We start from the raw sequence: 22,268 nt of genomic DNA, 5'->3' as shown, positions 1-22,268 counted from the left end.
CTATGGAAACCCTCCAGTTTCCTTCTGATGACAAAGGGTGCGACCTGCACGCTATTTGAAAATGCAGTTTGTTGCTGTCCTTGAGAGCAGCAGAAGGCAGTGGGTAACATGAAAAATTCTGACCTCCCAGCAGCTCTGTAATCCTGAAGCCAATTTTTAATGCCTGCTGAAAGGCTCTGCCCAGTGATGGTCAGGCCCACCTGGGAGGGGAGGAGGGTGACTTCAGTCTCCTTGAGGAGGAGCAGGGAGAGCTGCAGCAAGCGCTGCTGCTGATGTGTTGGTGCATCAAAATGCTCCTGGAGGGATGTTTTGGCTGGTGTTGCTGAGGGGGGGTGGCTTGGCTGGTGTTGCTGACGGGGGGCTGGCAGGGTAGGGCAAAGAAGATGCAGAGTCAGACTCTGTGCAGAACACCCATCCGGACCCAAGCATCCCTTATACCAAGAAAGGCAGCTGCGGCGGCGGCCCCAAGGACTCAGTGCTCATCGGCCTCCAGCTTGCAGCAGTGAGGTCACTTGCGCCTCAGGCCGTGGCCTGACTGAAGGCTGGTGTAAATTTAGATAACTGCGCTGGCGTACCCTTCGCTGACCATAATTGGAGATGTGGCAGCCATGGAGGCAATAACTCTCCCAATCTGCACGCAGAAGTGTAGCGCTGCTCCTGTATAGGCCCAGTTTGATGCTGTTTGCTCTTGCTGAAAGGGGGGAATCTGGACATAGAGCATATTTCCTGTGGCGATGCGTGAGAACCTTCTAAGAGTTAAAAGGTGGCAAGAAGGAGGGAAAAACATTTACCTTGTTTCCCTAGAAACCAGACTTGATGACTGCACAAGTTGGCTGGCTCATTTAACACATGAACCTGCTGGCTGATTTCAGCCAAAATGTAACAAGAGAGGTTTTACCAGCTAATTTTTTTTTTTTTTTTTCCACAAGTCTCGAATCAGCAGGTGGGTAGAGAAGAGCCTCATACTGGTATTCCCCTGATGCAAGGAAGGAATTTCCAACCTCAATCGGGCTTGAGGCTGCAGTGTCATGAGCAGCTCTCAAGAGTGAGGTTTTCCTGCCTGTCAGTAAGCCTTAGGTGGTCTTTTGGCTTGGTGGTATGTGCATGGCTCTGAGCCAGCCCTGTCTGCTGCTGCTGCTTCTGTCAAACTGCCCGGGGCATCCAAGGGAACTGGGGTTATCAGGATAAACTGGGATGTGTTGGGGGCGAGCTTCAGTGACAAGCTGTGTACTGCCTTGATGAAAATCTGTAAAAGCCACCTCATTTCACAAAATCGCACCGTGTGATGGGAGCTCGGCTGAGGAGCTGGTGAATGTATTTTGAAGGGGAATGGTAGCAAAGGGAATTTATAGTCAAATTAGCACCTGAGCGGAAGGAAGCAGTCCCGAAGAAACGCTGTCCTTATTGAAGATGCTTGGCACGTGTCTGGCAGGAGGAGCTGCTTGAGCTTCGGCCCCAGTGCCGGACTTGGTTTGGTTTGTTCTTGAAGCAGTGATTGCTGACAGATGAAACACTAGGTGGAAAACAAACAAACAAACAAAAAAACCACAAAAAAACTCCAACACACCACAAGCACTTTTTAATCTTATTCCATCCCGGGGACAAAAGGACACCCAACGTCAGGAGGTGGCGCTCCTCCCTCTGTAGATGTTGTGCCCCCAACAGGTTTGCTGGTGGGGATGGTCTGGAGAAAAACCTTCTCTGAGCTGAGGCCAGGTCACCCGCGCTGTGTTCTCTCTTGGCTCCTCTAAGGGCTTTCTGAAGCCTCCTGATGCCACCTGACCACTTTGCTGGGGAGCTCCCAGGATCCAGGCTTGGGAGGTCCCTGCAAAGCTGTGCAGGTGGGGGAGGAAGAGCAAGGGAATCCCGAAGTGGCTTCAACAAAGCTTCCCACTCTCAGTGCCTGGGTCTGCCTGACAGCTCTTGTCCCCCAAGCCTCCCTGCTTCTGCAAAGCATCCATCCACTGTTTTGGGGACAGTGCCCTGTGCAATAGGCAGCAATCAGTGCAGGTCATACGCAGGTCCAGCAGCTTCTAAAAGCCCAGATATTGGTTTTAGGGTGGCCTATGTATTCTTTTTTTAAAACCTTCTCTTAACATGGAGATTTTTTGCTTCATCACAATCATCTCACCCCATTGCAGCGCAGGTGCCATGGTGATGCTGCTTGAGAGCATCTTCCCTGCTCCAAAATGGTCAACAACATCTCTGTCCCTGAGAAAAAGATCCTGCACCCTGGTGATGCTTGGACGAACCCAAGAGCCACGGGAGCACAGGCGTAGCCCTGACCCTGCCGAAATAGTGCAGGGCACCGTGGGAACATGCCTTGTCCCAGCTGGTGCTGGGAGGGCTGTGGCTGGGAAGCAGGGCTGGGTTTCAACCCCAGCACCCGGTGCTCCCCAGCTGCCAGCAGGCAGGGGAGAGGGACCCAGTGCTCCCAGAGAAGGTGGGGGGAGGCTGCTTTTTCCAGCCTTCCCAGGGCGCATCTGGCTTCAGCACTGCTGTTTTTCCCTCGCTGGAGATGAAACAAGACACAGCTGCAACGCTGGAGCAGAGACATTAGAAGCGTGTGAGGATGCCTCAGGGGGTGGGGAAAAGCGGGTTCAAGTTGGAGGTCTTGGCTCCTGCAATCAGCTTCACAAGTGGCCCAGCTGACACCCACTCCCCTCACCCCGGCCCATGCCTTTGATCCCAGTGACAGGCAGGGAGCTTCAAGGATGTTTGACAGGAGAGAGGGGCTGACGAAAGTGCCCCAGGGGACCCGTGGCCAGGTTCATGCACCACGAGGCAGCTTTTCTGCTGGAGCACCTCCCCTGGGCTTTCCCGAGCACAGCGTGTGTTTGATTTGCAGCCTCCCCGGCCTGAGGACTGCTTTTGTACCTGACAACTCTCTGGCTTCTTACCAACCCTTAGAAGTGCCTGTGAGACCCGAGGCGGGATGGATGCAGCAGGGATATTGGGTCCCCATGGAGGTCAGACCTTCCTTGCGTGGGGCGAGCAGGGTAGCAGGCAGCCCTACTCTGGAACCGCAGCCCCACAGACACCCTGAGCTCCCTGTGCCAAGGCAAAGCCCAAGTTCCCACATGCCTATGGCCACCCTGGCCTCTCCGCTGTTAGGTGTCAGGGGAGCCGGTGCAGCGCTGCTCCCCAGCCAGGCGCAGGGCTTATAGGAGCTCACGTGAGTTTTGGGAAGTCTTCTCATCCCCTCGCCCCAGCATGGCGCTGGGCAATCCCAGCCACTGGGCACAATGGGGAAGACTAAATTTATCCTCTCTCGCCTCCATACTTCCCCAAAATGCAGCACAGGGCTGCCCTCCCTTTCCAGAGGTGATAGTTGCTGTGCTGGGGTCCCCAGCTCATCCTCCTGCCAGTCCCAAAGCACCCCAATGCTGGGCAGCACTCTAGGTAGCGCCCGTGACACCGAATTCAAGGTCAAGTGGGAAAAGGCGTGTGCTCAGATCCAGCCTTGTGCCCTAAGGGACATAGGGACACCTCTCCAAGGCTGTCACCAGCCCCAATAAAATGAATCACTTCACGCCCAGCTGCCACATCACAGGGCTTTTTAAATATGTATTTTTACTACTTTGTTGACACCGGTGGCAGTAGTGACTGAATCAAGCCAATAAGGGCTGTTACTGCCCATGCATACAGCTGGTGGGACGGACTCCTCACACTCACATCATCCCACAGGGACAAATCTCCCCCAGATTTATGGCCATGTTTGAAGGCTGGATGGAAACTGAGGTTCATTTTTCCCCTTGGGAATCAGCCAGCAACCGGGGCCCTGGTGGGCCAGGTCGGCAAGGAGCTGTTGGTGGCGGGAGGTATTTATAATCTTTGTTTGGTTCCAGCAAGGCTGGACGCCCACTCCCGTTTCCCTCCATACAATAAGATCAAACATCTCCAAGACATTTCCTCGCTCCTCGCAGATGAAATCCCTGCATCTGCCGCCCTGTTCCGCCCTGTCCAGGGCTGCAGCCTCTTCCTTTGCTCGAAGACTTGGGGGGTTGCTGCTACTCATGCCCTGAAATGGGGGATTTCCTCATTTTTGCCACCCCTCTCAATTTTCAGAGCTCATGGATGAGGGGTATAGGGGGTGATCGGGACTGTAGCACTTTCCCCACTTCAGCTTCATTCCTTCTTCCACTTCTGAGGGATCTCGGTGAGGACCCAAGCCATGTCTGATGCTCTGCTTGGGGTGAAGCAAGAGCATCCCTCCAGCAACCGGACACTGGCAAGCAAGAGTGGCTTCTCTGTGGGCCAGTCAAGGGAAGCCATGGCTGACCACATCCCAAGCCAGGCTGCGCTGTCCTGTTTGTCTCCCAAGCACGTTCCTGCTCCCCTCTCGGGGCAATCACCTTCCCCAGGTGTCCCCGGTGCCGGGGGCTGCAGGCGCGGCATGTTGGCCTGGCTGCAGGCAGGAGCTGTGTCTGTTTTTCATGTCATCCCCCCCCGACCTGTCTCACACTTGCTCTTTCAGCAGGTCCCTGTGATCTCGGGGGTAATTATGGGTGTCAGGTTTGGGGCAGGCAAGAGGGGATTTTAGAGGAGGGGAGAGGTGGCAGGGAGCAGTACTGGGACAGTGAGGGGCTGTGGAGGGGACGAAGTGGAGTTGATGCTAGAGGGATTTCGGCACTGTTTTGTCTGGGTTCTGCCCTGCTCTGTATCAAGGTGCTGCAGCAGCCCTTCACCCCGTGCAGTCGGCTGCCAGCTCCCTGTTTCGGAGTCCTCAGCTTTCCCTTCGCCACCACACACAGCACCTGCAGAGACCAGGATGCTCCAGCTCCATTAATCCTGGCTTCTTACGTGCAACCTGTCCCCCTCCTTTTCTGTGCATACACAGCTCCCGCCTGGCGCCGGCCAGGGCTAAGGAAGGAAGCATGAGGATCCAAGAGCTGCAGCCCCAAGGCAGTTCACTTCCCCTGGCAACGTCTTTCCCCGTCCACTGCATGCTGCTTTGCTTCTTGCACCCCACAGTGAGCCAGACTTCCACAGTATCTCCTTCTGGACCACGCTGGCGTGTAAAGCTGTGCTTGGAGGGCTAAAATGCACTCATCCCCTCCCACTCCGAGCCTTTGGCTTCTCTTCTTCTTCAACCTGAGCCTTTCTCCCAAAGGGAGACCCTAGGTAACGTGTGTCCCCTCCATGGCTCCCTCCTCCTCCTTGCCCCAGGGGCGCTGAGCCAGGGATGGGTGCCAGGGGCTCAGCTGCCAGAGGAAACAGAGGAGACAGTGGTGAGGCAGGGACCCAGGTGTGAACTCGTGCAGGTAGCAGAGCAGTGACTCAGCCATCCGAGAGAAAGCGCTGCAGTGCCCCAGCCGCCAGCACAGCCGTGGCCGGGACGGCTCTGATGGGGAAACCAGATGAGCCACTGGCCTCACCACCCACCAGTGTCTTGCTCCAGCAGCTGTGCTTGGCCGCCTCAGGGCTGTTGGGGTGCAGGAGCTTCCAATTTTAGCTCATTTTGTTTCCATGGGACAAAGCACCTCTTTCTCTTGGACACCCAAGAGATGTGTACCCCAAAGTTTTCCTGCCCTCCAGCCAACCTAATGTCAGAGTCTGATGGGGTCCAAATGCAGAGATTCTTTCTCCTTATAGGCAACCTTCCCTCTTCCCTTTCTCTGCAAAGAGTTAATTCTCTTTCTTCAGTTCAGTGCTTTTCCCCTCCCTCCTGCCCCAGGATAATGTTTAACCAAGCCCATTGCTAATTAAATATCGATGACCTCAGGCAGGTTTTGTTATCGTCTGGAAACACCTGACGCATGTGTCACCAGCAAGAGTTTTTCTCGTCTCAAGTACACCGGCAACCCTTGAACTCCTGTTGGCTTTTCCCTTCCCAACCCGCCACCGACCGCCCCTGCCTGCGGGCACCGGGGCCGACAATTGAGTCTTCACTGGCTGCTGAGCAGCTCCTGTGGGCTTGTCATTGCCGCTACTGACTGCACGGGACAGATGTGGTGGGAAGGAGGGGTGGATTCCTCCTTTCCTTTTCTAAAGCGTGGCCACTGCTACTTGCCATCCACCACTGAGCAGGCTGAGTTTGAGCTCGGTGGACCTTCTTCTAACGGACTGGACTGGTGCTCTTCCACCTCATGTGAGCATGGAGACAGCTGGGCTGGGAGCTTGACTCTCCAAATTACCTCCTGGACTTCTCCATGAGAGCAGTGAAGCCCCACAAGGGGAAGGTTTTTTTCCCTGTCCCCCGGGGCAGATGTGGGGCAACACCATTGTGCTGAGCAGCCTGAAGCTGAAAGCTTTGAAGGCTGTGATGGAGAACAAGATAGAGCAAAAGGGGGCAAAAAAGAAATACAGTGAGAAAGGAGAATCTGAGAAGGGGTTGCAGATGTTCTGGGAGGGAGTTGAGTCCATCTCAGACAGGATGGACTTCTACAAGGGCAGAGCCATAGCCTAGATGGGTGTGAATGTTTGTAAGTGGAGGAGACTCCTCGGGATTTTCATGGCAGATGGGATTTCCCGCCAGATCTGCCAGTCTTGCAAACAGCTTCTGACTCTTGCTGCTCAAGGAGGTTTCAGCTCTGCAAAAATTCCTGGGGCTGGTTTTCTTTGTGGTGAAGAGCAGAAACTTTGCTGACATCATTTTCACACTCCACAGTATAAATAGCCAACCTGAAAAACAAAGAATAACTCCCACGAAGACCATGTAAGGCAGAGCTTCAGTTGCACCATTTATTTATCGCTCACCGTAGCTATTTCCTGCCTCTGTTGGTCAGAGGCCTCCTGTGTTGGCCAAAAGTCAGCTTTTCCTCTCTCACCGGGAATTTATGGATCAGCAGCACTGCTGGTAACCGGGGGGTTACAATCCCTAGTTCTGGCAGAGAAGACTCATGCCTATGGTTGGTCTTGGTCCCACCAATTGCTCCAAGGTCCTGGGCATCTGCTGGGCATCTGTAGAGTAGGGCAGTGATCACCTCCCTTGGAACAGCTAAGACCAGAGGGGTCAATAAAGGCTGGAGACAGTGTCCTGCTCCAGTTTTGCGCTGCAACACTGACGTTTGCTGAGTGTTGCAGCAGACAGGGCTTCTTTCACCTCCTCTATCTGCAGGGCATCCCTTGCGTTGCACCGCCTCCAAGACTGCCGCAGTCCCTGTGGGAAGCAGATGCCCAGTTAAAGTGCAGCACAACAGTGTGGTTTACAGGCCATCAGGGCAGGGGTGATGTCAGTCAGTTGGATTTTGTTGCCTAGAGTCAGTTTTTGAGGCCCCCAAGCTGCAGGTCCTCGCCGTGCAAAGTGACGGGAGCACTCAGTTAGGGGTGAGTGAGCACCTGCGAGGGGGAGGGCGGCGCAGACACCCGTGCATGCATGGACCCGGCTTGTTTAACAAGCTGGAGCGAGGCTACAGATGTGCCTTCTTTGGGTTCCAGCTGCTCTTTCACTCTGCAGCTCCTTCCCAGCGTTTGTCGCTGCCTCCAGACCTGCCAACAGATCAGTCTGTGCATGTGCTTCCGAGCTCGCTTCAGGCACTGTCAGACGGGCTCGCTCAGGCTCCTTCTTCCCTTGCCTCAGCTGTGCTGGCCGGCTTTGCACGAAGCGAAGCAGGTGATGCTTCTTCCCCACGGCTCCACCAGTGCACTGGGAGGGCAGCAGGTTCTTGGCAGGGAGCAGTGGCCAGCAGCTGGTGATGGGACCTCCTTCAGAAGATCCAGGCGACAGTTTTGGGCCCTGAGTTTCGGAACTCCATCTGGGATGTTAAGCAATCCCAGCTCTCCCTCAGGCACACCTGGGGTGGAAGGATGGACCCACAGGTACAGGGCTACTGCTGCATGGAAGAATGTCCGCAGGCATTATAGCCCTCTGTCCTGCCTGCAAGCCAGAGCTGCCTTCCACTCTGCTCACGGATGAACCTGGATCACAATTGCCTTTGGCTGCTCCCAAAAACCACTCTGTCCCCTGGAAGGTGGAGCTCAGCTGGCAGGAGAGAGTAACGCATTGTCCCTGCTGCTGTGCTGACTGCTGGTGGGGATGGGAGCTGTTGTGGGAACAGTGACAGAACTGCTTTGCCAGGCCATGATGGCAGAGGCATGGGGATGGAAGGACATGTTGGTGGGCAGCAGATCATCCAGTATTCCCCCTTTCTGGCTGCTCATTCCCCTGCCTGAAAGCCCCTCCCTGCACCAGCAGCCCCCAGGGGCAGGGAAGAGGGGGTGCCAAAGGTTGGTGTGAGCCAGCCGGGGGCCCCGCTCGGTCTGGCTCCAGGGAGGGTCCCATCCAGCGGACTGTCTCCTTGGTCATTGTTATCAGGGTAATTCTCCAGCAGCTCGAATCCTGTTTTTGTGCTGGTGTTGCCTGGCTCTACGGGAGCGAGGGGGGAAGAGAAACACAGGAAACGGCAGCGACGGAAGCAGAATCATCTCCTAGAGGGAGCGAAGAGCTGCTGACGCCACCAAGGCGAACAAAGACGGAGATTCAGAAGGGCTTAGACTCAGGCTTGCACTTGAGACGGCCAGGACAATTTGTTTCAGTCCCAGCTTACAGCATACCTCCTGCCCCTCTGGCACACTCAGCCTGAGCCCTGGAGGGCATAGTGGGGAGGGGAGGCAGTTGTAAGCCAATGCTGATGGTTTTAGCATGGAGAAACCCTGGGAGGGTGACCTAGGGGGATGTCCTCTATGCTGGCCTCAGCTGCTGCGAGAGCTTTGTGGCAGAGTGAGGGCGGCTGTGGAACAGAGCAGTGCATGGTGGGGGCGTGGGCACCAGCTTTGCTGCTGCCTCAAAGCTCTCCCCTCCACCACCCCAAAATGCCGGGGGGTCTGTCCCCACACCCTGCATGCACAACAGGCCCTCTGTCCTAAGGGCACAAATGGAAACTCTGAGTACAAAGATGAGAGGGCCAGGGTGCCAGTCCCACCCAGAGCCGGGAGGAGCATGCAAGTCTCTGACTTGCAGAGACACAAGGCACCCCTGTCCATATCCCCACCCGTGGCAACTTTTGAGTCCTGAGGAAGCCCCTATGTACTTCTGCTGCTGAAGGTGCAGGTCAGCAGTGCCACATTTCAAGTGCCAAGGGCTCTTCCATGTGGGGCAGGGAACCCACTGTTCTGGTACAAGGAAAAGCCCTTGGGTCTCCCAGCTCCTGGCCCTGGGAGATGCAAGTGTCCCAGCCATGCTGGGCTGCAGAGCTTGCTAAGCCCTGGCCTCATATGTAGCAGCAAAGAGCAATGGCAGCGGACATAGCTGTCTCTCCAGCTCACTTGTGCCAAGGAAATTCCTCCCATCCAGTACCTGTATCCCTAATTCCAAGGAAACAACCATGTACCACAGCTGCCTACAGCAAAGATATGCCTTTTATGTGTTACCAAGGGCAGCACTCACATCTCTGACTCTTCTGTGGCTGAGGAGCAAAAGCCTGCCTCAACCCCGTCAGACATAGGCCCCCATGGTCCATATAACCCTGTCCCCATGGCTACCTGCTCCAGGAGCCAGAGGGAAGGATCTCCCATCAGCAACGTTGTGAGCCTCAGTGATGCTGTAGGACACTGCTGATGCCTGGCAGAGCACCAGGAACCGTGGAGCCTTGTGGAGCGGCATTGCTGGGGGGGAAGCTCAGGGCACCCCTACCTGCTGCCTGCAGCAAGGGCAGCACAGCCAGGATGCTGCTGCTGCTGCCAGGAGTGATGCTATTTCCAGGATCCGCCTTCATGAGCCATGTTTGTGGCTGGAACATGAGCACCGAAATGTCATCGGTCCCTTATCTGCAACATATCCGGGTCTTTTTGGTACCCACTCAGCTTCCAAAAATAGCCCCAGCAGAGGGAAAGAATACATCCCTAAAATAGCACCGCCACTCAGGCTCGCCAGCCCTGGAGCTGACACCTGGTCAAGTGCCCATTGCGGCTTTGCAGGGAGATTTCACGTCTATTCTTCTGTGTATTCTCAGACTAAAATAACAGCTGTGACCTCACCGTGCTGGGAGGAGAGCAGGTGCTTTGCAGTCTTTGCCCAAAGCAACTCTGGTTGCCACTCACTCACTCCACTCCACCCCAGGGCATCACCTGCAATTTTGTCCTGTGTGGGTCCCAGCAGGACCCCTGTGCCCATGCCATCGGCACGGCCTGCTGTGAGCCATGGAGGTGTGAAGCTGTGGTGCTCAGCGAGGGCCAGGTGAGTCGCCTCGAGGGATGCAGCCAGCGATGCAGGAGGAGTGGTCTGGCTGGCCACCTCTCCCGAAAAGGAGAGCTGCCGAGGAGGAGGAAGCCAGGAGGAAGGAAAGCCTTGTTTGTCTGTTCCCAGAGTGGCTCAGGAACTGCTATATGAGGAATTACCTGACCTCACTTTACATCTCCAGATGTTCTTCACCGGCTTCACCCCCTTTCCCTGTCCAAGTCTCCCCCCAGCTCCTGCTTTTCACCGTTCTGCTCCTCCTGCCTCTCCTCTGAGCTACTCCAACACCAGCAGCTGGTTTCCGCCAGGCTGTGAGTCCTCCTCCACATCCTTATGCTCCAAATTTATCCACACCTGCTCTTCCTTCTGGATGGACCATGGTCACTCCCCGTACATGGGTCCAGGAGCTCAGCTCTGCCACGGTGGGGAAAGCCATGGTGGGTCGGGTGGTTCATGGGAGGATGCTGCAGGTGTGGGGTGACTTGTGGGATGATCTGCGAGACCCAGCTGGGAACTGGAGGCCCAGGAAGAAGGAAACTGGGGTTCTGTGTCTGTCACTGACACACATGGGCCTTTTGCAGCACATTCGGAACCTACCCATCTCGATTTGCTCTCTGAGCAGCCCCTGCCTCACGCGGTGTCACATAATCAGACTTGTCAGCATCTGTGAAGGATGAGTGGATAAGACCATGACGCAAAATCTTTGTAGACGATTGCTTCCTCTTTTGCCCGGCCCTTTAGAAGATCTAGGCAAAGATGTTTATGCAGAATACAAAAGGTTTAAGGATGTGTGTTGGATACTGCGGGATGGAGCCCGGCATGAGATAAATGCCGATCTGGAAGCAGGATCCAGCCCTGCTGTTCTTCATATTGAACGGCATTTCCTGGGGAAGGTGGTGGAGTGGCGTGAGGCTGCTGAGCACAGGAGGGCTGGCAATCACCAAGCTAAGATGCTCCTGGTGAATAGGAAATAGCCAGGGCTGGTGAATCTCAGAGCCAGGAATGGAGGCACATTCTGCAGCACCTGGGAGATGTCACACATGTACAGGAGCAGGGCTAGGAGGGGAAACATGTAAAGGGACATTGACAATGATGTGGGCCGAATAGAGGTTAGAGCAGGGATGTTTTCAGATAGGGGAAGGCTTCTCTTTCAAGGACCGTGCTGAAAAGGGACTAAATGCTCAGAGTACCTGCAGGGACAGAAGTATCCCCAAAAGCAAGCTGGAAGGACAGAGGGCAATGGAAATGGATTGCTGAGGTACAGCAGGGAGAGCTGAAAAGGTAGGAAGTGGAAAAAACTCCCCACACTTTTTAAAGCTTTGTTTTCCAAGGAGGAGGAACTGTTCAACTGGAGACTCCCTTGTTGTTTGCAACCTCTTAGCATCCCATCAACCCATGGTTAAATTAGGGGCTGAGACCATTCCAGGCTGGGACAGGAGGAGGAAGGGGGTATTGAGTCAAAGCAGTAAACATAGCACCCTTGAGGAGGCTAATTACAAAATTGTGAAGGATCTTCTAACACAACAGGTTATTTCTAGACTTAGGAAATGAACCAAGTAGCCTGCTGCCTAGAAGGGACCATGGGGAGGTCTCATACCTCTGAATTCAACAACCCGTTGAGCGAGGTGAGGTCACCGCTCACTGCAGAGGACAGGAACTCAGGGAGAGGAAGAGGGGACCGGATGCTTGGCCAGAATACCTTAAGAAGTGATGTTAAGGATATCCCCTCTCCTCCAGAGCCAAGATGTGACGGTACCTTCCCAGGGCTCCATGGAGAGCAGTGGAGGGGAGGGGGTTCACTTGCAGCAGGTGTTCCCAGGAGGGTTACCCCATACCTCTTCCTACCTCTGCTGTTTCTCCTTAGCCTCTCTCTGCCTATAGTGCTTGTTTCCCCCTGCGCCTATTTTTAGTTTTGACGTAAGAAGTGACGATTTAAACCTTCCAAGCCTGGGTAAACAGGGTACATGTGGGTCAGGACTGACTCAAGGAGAGGGATAATGGCAGAGGGGTGAGATTGTTGGCCTGGGAGAGGCCATGGAGATGATACGATGGGCTTTGGGAGGTTTGGAAAAGCAAACAGGCTGGTGTATTCATGGCAGTAGGAGAAGCAAGCGGTCAGCCTGTACCTCATGCCAGGCCTTTCTCATCTTTGAGGGACCTTACAAGCACATTAGTCTGTCCAATTCCACTGCCCATCAGAGAGGGAGTTTACCATTGCTCCAGTCAGCTGCGAATCCCAGAGGTGCTTTCCCAGGGAGGTGTGGGGAAGCTCTGCCAGCATGGGGATCAGAAGTCCTGAGGGGCTGTGTCTGAAATTCTCGGCCTCTGTCTTGTAGACAAGTCACTCTTGAAGGATTCAGGTCACCTCGTGCAGGGAAGGTGGCACGGTCCCTCAGGGTCCTTCCACTCGTCTGTCAGACAAATGTGATTGAACTTTAAAATCTTTGGTAGAGCACCATGAACTGCTGACGGTTATCCACAGAGAGGGAGGATGTGGTCACGAATGGAGATGTGGCGCGACATGACAAGAGATGCACATCTTTCCTGGTTCCTGGGAAAGGAAGCCACCATCCGTTACCATAAAAAAAGAAAAATGATGGAAGAGCAATTTAATTAGATAATCTATCTAATTAAGGTAGGTGACAGGCTGCAAATTTCGCTCCTCAAGAGACCTCAAGCAAGGATGTTCCTGACCTTGTTCTTTCAGCTAAGGCCAAGTGTCAGAGTGGGAAGAGGGGCTGCAGATCCCCAGCACCTTCCTCACTGCTCCCCAGTGCCCGAGTCCACTGCCCACCCTCCCATCTGGGAGGGGGCAGATGATGCATGGCCTCCCAGCATGGCCAGCTGGCTGCAGCTCTGCAGGAGATGGATGCTTCCGAGCTCCTGCATCCCTAGCTTCCTCTAGGAGACCTCTCCTTGCAGTGCTTGGATTTTTAGCCCTTTCCTCTCCTGGGATGGAGATGTGGTGTTCGCAGACCAGGTCGTGGATTGCAGCTCTGAGTGGCCAGGTGGGACACCTCTGCAGTCCCGACTGCTCATCAGCACCAGGGAACTAGTAGCCAGGCCACAGCCTGAAAGCATCCCTTATCTAGGACCAGGCTGTGTACAAACCTGCTTTTCCTTGCAAGTCAACATCTGCTGAAGGCCCAATTTACTCAGGCTGTGCTTAATCCCAGTGGCTGCATCACTCTCCCCATCTCCCCACCCCCTTTTTCCCCTGAAGAAATTTCTAAGTGATTTGTTGTGGATTGATTTTTTTTTTTTTTTTTAATTGGCATTGTCTGTTTGATAGCTAGTTTCTAGCCAGGCAAAACAAGGCATGCATCTTACTGGAGACAGGATAGAGGACTCTTGGAGTTAATCGTTTTCTCCATTGTCTTTCAAATGTGCACTGAGATGTCGGTAGCTGGGGGACCCATTGTGCTGCCTTCCTGCTTGTTTTTCCAACAGTCTCCAGTGAATAAAAGCAATGCAGGGCTTGTAATACACTTTCCATGACCTCTAATCTTGCTGTACAATCTATGTCAATTGCCAGGTCGCATACAGTATTCATTAGCAGTGGTTCCACCTCCATCTCAACTACTTCTCCAAAACCCAGCTCCAAGTTTTCCCTGGTTGTCTCCAGCTTCCCTCCTCTGTGCCATCATCTCCACTGCCTTCACCTGTACCTTCTTCTCCCTCCTTGCTTCTTTTTGCTCTCCTGGGTGCTCTCTCCCCATGCTTTCCCCTGATCACTTGGTGTCCGGAGGTGTTGACACAGAGGAGTGCTGTGGCAGGGAGGTGACCGTGTAGCGGAAAGCATCCTTAGGGCAACAACTGGTGCTATTGAAGGGATGTCTATACCTTCAAGAGCATGCTTGCTGAGGACCGTCTTATTCCCTTGTCCCACAATGAGTGGTGGAATGAGCAGGTAGCAACTCAATTCTCAGCGTTGGCAGCACCTCAGGGAGCCAAAGTGGCTGGAGGGGACTTCAGGGCAGACAAAGCCTGTGGATTTGCCTTTCCATCCTGACTATGAGCTCACTCTACCGTCTGGGCTTGATGAGATTCGCAGATGCGGAGGCACACAATGCAGCAGGGAAACCCTTGTTCTCCTGCAGCTATTCCACATGGCTCCGCCGGGAATGTTTGCCCTTCGCTGCTTTCCTGCCACACCGGAAGCCCTCAGGTGTCCCTCGGCTAGGACAGCCACCTGGGCTTTGAGGATGAGTCACCCCCCCCTTCCCACACTCTCCTCAGCCTTCCCTTTGGCAAGGATGGGCAATTTTTTTTTGCTGGGGTGCCTGAGGGACCAGCAGTCCTTGCCCGGGCATCCCAGTATTGTCCATAAACTGAGTGACGTAAGCTGGTGAACCCAGGGGACAGAGTAATCTCCACGTCATCTCACTGGAAGCTGTGCTCAAAAGTCCCTTCCTAAAAGGACTAGATTCCAGCTGTGGTCTTCTCCATCACCAGAGGGGTATTCTTGGAGCTCCTCTGGACAGAGCAAGGATCCCTCTCCTGCTCCAAGAGTTTGTGCCCAGGCCAAGGATAAAAATGGCTACATGCTTTGGCCTTCTTGTTCCATCATGCAGCCTTTTCTCCTTGTTTCTTCTCTCATTTGCTTCTTCACACCAATGGGTGGACCCTGGCCTGGACGTCTGTGCCCACCTTGAAATGTTGGCAGGTTATTCCTCTTGAACTGCCAGAGCAAATGCCCAATCTGCCCACTGTTGGCAAGGGGATGTAGGCAGGAAGGTGTGGAGCTGGGGCACCACCACAGCCCAAATCTCCAGCCAAACCGTTCATCAGTCACATCTGCTGAGGAGGCAACCAGCAAGCCCAGTCATGCTCTGGGATTCCCGAGTGCTGCGCAGCTGAGCCTCTCTTGAGAAAATTGGCAACAGTCTGAGCCTCACTGGGTCCAACTGCTTGCAACTCTTCTGTCTTCTTCCCATTTCCCATAGAGCTCCCAATGAGCCCCTAATGTGCTTGCACCTAGTGAGGTGCCACATGGCTGAGATTGGTCGCTGAAGACATCACAGCCAAACTAACAGGCTCTTCTTCTGGACATGGTTCACATAGTTACAGAAGGTACTCATGGTTCGGTAGGACTGCTGCTCTGGGCCTTTCTTCCCAGAGCTCTGCTCATTTCTCATTTCAACTCACCAGATCTGTGAAGGCAGGGCCCCTGAGAAGTAAGAACACAGACTTCCTAGGCAAAGTCTGCAGAATCCTGTGCTGAGGTCCTCCAGCTGGCCACTGTCAGAAGTATTGGTCCTTGCCCGCTCTCCTTGACCTGTGTACACTGTCAGGTTTAGGTTATCCCAGGTGCTCTTAGTTGCTCACGGTACTCTGCAACTTGGGTCTGACACAGGTCTGTGGCTGGTACCACAAATATGAAAATGGCCCATCACCGTTATGGGAAGGTGTCAGACACTGCCCCAGGAGTGGGCTGTGAGGCCTGGAGGGTCAGCAGAGTGGTAGTAGCAGGAAAGACGAGCACCATGTGATGCAGCTGCAGGATTCATAAACTTTGAGAACCAGAAGGGACTGACCCTTCTGAAGGTGTGCACAGCCCAGGCTGCAGACAGCACAGGCATGCGTTCACATGCTTCTGGTCCCTCCTGGGTAGGCAGTGCCACAGTGAAATGCTACCCAAATATTCTGGCACCTTTATCAGCCTCGGTTTTACCGCCCATAATCTCACTCCCATTTTCCGAATTGCTCCTCAGGTTACCCCTTTTGATGGTAATCGATGGGATGTTGGTCAAGGGGACCCAAGGACAGAGATCAGATGGTGAGGAAGGAGAGAGGGCCATGGCTGGGCTGATCCTGTGGAAGCCCACCAGAGAAGGTGGCAGGTGTGGATGCGTACCCAGGGGGACAGACACAGGGGTGGCTGTGCCAGCCCCTTCTCGCGCTGGCAGCTCAGCGTCCCAGTAAGACGTTATCTCTGATGAAAGGCAAACAGAAAGGGGAAAGTGAGAAGGAATTCCTCATCCGAGAGGGCTCTTATCACCTTTCCGCTTCCCTCACCCTGGAGAGATACGGCAGCTCAATGCTCTGTTGTTCCTCAGGGGGCCTCTCCTCCCCTACCCTCAGCTGCACCAGGCTGTGATGGAGGCTCCCAGACAGGGTGCCTCCTGCTCCATGGCTTGCCAGGCACCCCTAAACATCTGCTCCCTGCCTCACTGATGTACAAGCACTACTGGCATCTCTGTCCTCACCTGAGTGTCCACCACAGTGCCTTTGGGTTTTTGTAACACCTCATCAAACTAACCAGAGATCTCTCACGGAATAGACAGCTGCTTGCTTTGCTTTGGGGACACCACGGTTTCGTGCCAGTCCCAGCGCACGCTCAGCTGGGTAGCCAGCACAGGCACTGCGCGGTGGCCCCAACCACGTGACGGTGATATAACTCACCGCAACGTTGATCAGTGTCATGTAATTGAGGCTGAGAAATAAAACTCAGGTTCTTATCAGCCCCGCAGTGAGTCGTAGCACGCTTACACAGTGACCAAAGTCAATTAAATCTCTGGCAGAAGCAGAGCGCGTTGAGCTTGCTGACTGGGGATGGAAGGAGGTAGATGCAGGTGTTTAGAATCATAGAATCATAGAATTGTCAGGGTTGGAAGGGGCCTTAAAGATCATCTAGTCCCAACCCCCCCACCATGGAAAAAGCACCAAGGTCCTCAAGGTCAGACAGAATTTCTGAAAGAGTCCATGTCACTGCACATGGGAGAGGCAGAGATGGTGAAGACCCATGTTCCGTTCTGGCGATAGCAGGAAGAAACTGCTGGTCAACACCATCGTGAAATCTCAAGGCTCCTTCCGCTCATCCATGTAAGAGGAGCACTTGGGAAAGATTTTATGCAGCATGCCAGCTGCCAGAAATGGTGAAGCTATTGATCATCAGGTTACAGAGCTATGGCATAAAATCATGTGAATGCAAAGTGAACAGATGGCCAGCCTGAGCAGGGATGAAATTATTTTGTTGCAGAACTGACAAGCAGCTCGATTCAGTGTTAGTGCAAGAACTGGATTTGACTTGGCAGAGAAGACAGGGTGCTTGCAAGGCTTGGTAGTGTTGCGTTTATTCAGCTCTTGGATTTTTATTCATCCCAAGGTAGTTCCGCTCAAGCTGGAGATGTACTCACAACTCGGTTGGTTGTGGCTTGGTGCAGTTCCCCAAATACTGGTATCCAGTTTCATTTTAGATGCAGGAGCATATCCTGCCTGGACTCCAGCTGCTACTCCAGACGGATGCTGGTCTCCAGTAAGTCCCGTGGCAGATCTGCTAGCCCCCTTCATGTGTCTCAGATACCCTAAGGTATCTCAAATGGCTCTAAACAACTCCGTTTTGGCAACAGGATACTTCGATTCTGGATATATTGAAGAAGATATTTTATTTTGCTGCTCAATCCTTTTCTGATAGTGCTTTGAGGATTTTAGGTAGCACTGAAAAATCTTTGAAGAGGTGGTCATAAGGCAATCAAAATAAAAGGGTCTGTTCAGCACAGGGGTGGGGAGGCAAAATGTTTGTAGAGTCAATGTTAAAGAAACTGCAAATATTTCTACTCTCTTTTCTCACATTGGAGGGTGCAAGGACCCTTCTCATGGTAACACAGGTCTCTCACAGGCCTCTGAAGGTCTTGAGAACTTAGAAATGCCTGCAGCTGATGTGCTGATTTGGAATAAGATTTATCAGAAATCGTAACTGGAACCTGAAGAAGTCAGTTAAAGAGAGGAACTCTGACACAAAAAACCAGCCACCAAAGCTTCTTACAGAGTCAAGTCCAGAGAAGGCAGAGGGATATTCGTAGCTGCAAACAGCCTGTTCTCAGAGCTGTCTCATTTTGGTACCGCTAAAGTAAGATGCCTGGGAAAGTCCCCCTTTTTTTTCTTGTTGAAAAGGAGCTGTTGCCAAAGTGAAGAAGCCTGGCAGAATGCAAAGGCAGGTTCAAGCAGGTTCAGCCAGAGGAAGTCAGGCTCTGGAGGCTTTACCAGATCAGTGCAAGCAGCACTGCACGGTCTGCTCTCCTGGGGTCTCCTGCTGGCAGCTTGTTTTGGTGGACCTCCTTTTTCAGGTAGAGTTTGGAAAAGTAGCTCTGCCTTCCCCTCCTTAGTCCCCTGTCTTGAAGAGGAAGGACAGGGAGGCAATAGCTTGGGAAGAAGGATCCCAAAACAGAAGAGCCTCCTGGAGATTTACAGACATATCCAGGGGCACAGCAAGGTTCCACAGGGTCTAAGGCAAAATCCAGGTCTATGATCTTTCCTAAATGAGGGTGTCTCCTAACGAGCCAGGCCTCTCTCAGGAGAGGTACCCAGGGGCAAACTGCTCTCTTTTCTTTCTCCCCTGATGCCCTGCCCACCCTCCAGCCCATCCTGGGCATGTTAAATGAATTAAAATTAAAAGCATCTCTAATTTATCTCCATTCTATTCTCCCTGGAGAATGATTGTCCCAGGGTGATCCCTCTGATAATGAGAACTGCTTTTGAAAATTAAAAAATGCTTGTTACAGAAACCCCAAAACCAAATGCCCTGAGATTAACAAGGAGGCTAAAACCCCCAGAAAATGCAAATTTGCAGAGATTAGCAGCTGTTCAAACGCAAGATGATCACCCTATGGCATATGCTTCCAGAGCATTGACTAAAGCCCTACAGAACTATGAATAGATTAGGAAAAAATGCTGGCAATTGCTTTGGCTTTGTGAGTGGTTTCATGGATATCCTTGCAGGCAGGAATTGGTGGAGGCAGACACCCACCCTGGGCTGATAGAAGCCATGCTACAGAAGCTAGGGTGGGACTCACAACCCAGACACATCTGATCGTGAAATTGGAGGAATATTTGTTACTGAAATTCCAGCGTGTTTTTCCAGAGATAGGGGATGAGGAGAAAAGAAATGACTGCCAGAATTGCTCCAGCCCTCCTTCTTTGTGAAGCTTCAGTAAGAAGCACAAAATGACCCAGTGTTAACAAGCTGGGGAGAGAAGGTCTGGCTGAATAGGTGTAAAAATCCCAGGCACTGTGAATGCAGCCTCGTGGACAATAAAGGCGACGGGATCCTGTGCAGAGGACATTCCTACATGATGTCACACAGCACAAGGTCAGACATACTAAATCACAGCACTTGTCTGTGTAAGAGGAGACTAGGTGATGTCTCTTGTAGGTGTGGTGCTAAAGCTATTATAGCCCTGCAAGAGCTGTGTTCAAGATGGGAAGAAAAGTGCAGCCAGTTATGGGAAAAGCAGATTGCCTGGGAAAGCCTTGAGCTTTCAGGTGTTAGACATTTCTCATCTAGGGTCCACACAAACACAAGCTTAACCCTGTGGAAATCATCTGATTCCTCACTACGTGTGGACCCAAAGCCTCCTCTGAGCAGGAGGCAACCCAGACCTCCTCCGACCATCCATCCTGCCCCTTGCATTCCCTCGATCCCCTCTGCCCTCTGCCCTTTCTTCCCTTCCCCGTGCTCAGTTGTTCCAGCATCAGCTTCCACGCTCACTGCCGTCTGCATGCCTGGCTTGGGTGACCTTTCCGGGGGACAATGGCCGCTATTGAATCTGGGCAGGCAGAGCTAGCGATGACACGGAGCTGCCGACGCAACCGTCCCATCGCTGCAAAGAGGGTCCTGCCCGGCACAGCTGGGAGCGGGGGAGGTTGGCCTGGGAAAAAGGCTTCAGCCACGAGCCTGCCTTTCATTGCACTCGGTGGCTCATGCGTCACAGGGATGGCTCCGTGGTTAGATACGCTTCTTGGCTGATTTAGTCTCACTGTGAGGTGCCAGAGCCTCTGCACTGAAAATTAAAGCCCATAACGTGACTTCAGGAGCTTATGGTGGGGGTGAATACCTTCCCATGTGCCCACACATTGTAACAACTTTGCTAGGGAAAAAATGATCCCAAACAGTTTTGGAAAGATGGTTACTTTGATTCACCAAGTCCTTTGTGGACTGCGGTACCGTGACAGGGTAATCGTCTTCTAGAAGACTTAGAAGGCAATGACTGATATATCGACTAAACCCCACTACCGGCCTGCTCCACAGGGCTTGGGATGTCTGGTTCCCCCCATCTGCCATGGGCTAACAATTCCTCCCTGTCTCACCAGGGAAAATAAATGAGTCAGTGCACACACAGAAATTGCAAGATGGAAATTGATATCTGAATGCTGTGATGATGATGAATATTACTATTGTTGCTATTATTTCTAGTGCCAGGCAGGACTAAAGGGTCTGTTCTGTATAGCTCACACTCCCTCCCCCTAGCCCCTTCCAGCTTTGCTTGCATTTTTACAGAAACATCAGTCTGAGTTTGGCGTTTCTACCCAGCACCACCTCTCAGCAAAAATCGCAGGGCTTTATGATTCAGAGCCCATTGCATCTCTGCCCAAATCTAGAGCAGGACCAGAGAATACCCTGCTGCTGCTGGCTCTTGACAAGCCCAGTCCCTCAGCAGGAGGCCAGAATCCCTTCAGATCTGGAACGCAGTAAGGGTGCAAATGAAGGGGAAGCCTGCTCCTTTAGAGTGCCAGCTCAGACATAAAAGGCAGAGAGAAAGACTATTTTAGCCCTACTATGAGCTAAATCGCAGTCCCTCAATCCAGAAGAAGAGGCAGGAAAACAAATATACAGTATTAATATACTGAAGTCTTTAGACTGGTAATTTCCATCAGTGCTAAAGGCAACAAAATGTCTCTGGAAACATGTAGAGTCAGGCAGGAACCTAAGGGCAAACCTCAAATGAGGAAAGGCACCGCATTAGAAAAAAATATTGATTAGTCCAGCATCATCTGGTTTTAAAAGGTGCTCACCACCCATAGTTAAGCTAACAGTCGGAGTGGCCCTGCGCTAGCTCTGTTCCTGGCTAGAAAAACTCTCAGAGGAATGGAGCCTTTCTGCAGATCCAGCGATTTCTTTCAAGCCACACAGCCAGGTCAGACTCCAGAACACCAGTAGTCAGCAAACACCTCACCAGGTAGAGCCTGAAATCTCTCTCGCCTTTACCAGCCACTGCCCTGTTAACTGCTGGTGCCCTGGGGGGTTCATGTCCCTCGGGTAAGAGAAACCCCAATTACACAACCCCACCTCTCCCTCCCCCTCTTTCTACTCCCTCTTTGGTGAGGGTGGTGAGTGCCTATGTGCACACGTGTGCGGGGGCAGTTTAAAGGTCCCTATCCGCTGGCCCTCTCCCCGCAGGCCACTCCAACCCGAGTTCCCACACATGTCCTTGGGAATGTGCCTCCCTCAGACTGCAGAACTGATACTCAGGATTTGCTTTTCTCACTGGGACGGTTTTCCTGGAGGGGGGAGGAGAAAAAGGGGGGTTAATTCAGGGTTTCATTAACCTAACAGTTGATTGCAACAGAAACTTGTCCTATATAGGAATTGTGTCAGGAAATAGGCTGAGGAGGAGAGGGAGAAGACAGTGGGCTACAGCAATCCCGCTGCTGCTTCCAGCCCTGCTTGCCTCAGCCATGGCCCGTGTGGGTTTGACTCCCAGCTCCAGACTCATTGAATTCCATTTGGGCAAGGACAAGGCAAAACTGCGGTGGTGCATGGCCACCTCACATAACAAAAAACAGATATGGGGAAATGCATGAGTCCATAGAGAACCTCCAGGTCATGCACATGGCTTGCATTTCCATGCAGGAAACTATACAGCAATAATCTCCCTGCACACACTGATGTGTCCTTATGGAGATGTGTGGAGCATCCCTTGAGGGTAGGCAGACCCATAGATACATATATCCTACAAAGCTGTAGGGATACTCCCCAGTGTGAAGAGAGAGTGATTGCGAGAGGGTGGTTTCAGGATTGGTTTCTGCTGCCAGCAAAAGGGCTGGTGCCTCTATCCCGGCTGTGCTCTCTCCAGCTTTCTATGTCAAGCACGAGCAAGCAGGTGTCAGGATGGCAAGTTGGAGCTGATCAGTCTGAAAATGATCCCGGCAAAGCGAACAGCCCAGGAGAAAAAAGAGAGAATGCACAGCTGGAGGGAGAGGGGAGAAGGCAGGAGAGCTGCTTTCTCCAGAAGATTTTATTCCAAGAGACTCACGCCAGGTTTGAAACCACACCCTCAGTCACAGACAGAGAAGTAAATAGGTCTGTTCTCAAGCAGAACTGCATCGTGGAGACACCCCTCCTCCCCAAAAGCACCCACTTGGCTGCCCT

The sequence above is a fragment of the Apaloderma vittatum genome, unplaced genomic scaffold, assembly GCF_000703405.1.
Source record: "Apaloderma vittatum isolate BGI_N311 unplaced genomic scaffold, ASM70340v1 scaffold17381, whole genome shotgun sequence".
Lineage (NCBI taxonomy): Eukaryota > Metazoa > Chordata > Aves > Trogoniformes > Trogonidae > Apaloderma > Apaloderma vittatum.
The sequence above is the reverse complement of the archived record's forward strand: the minus strand, read 5'-3'. Positions refer to the sequence as shown.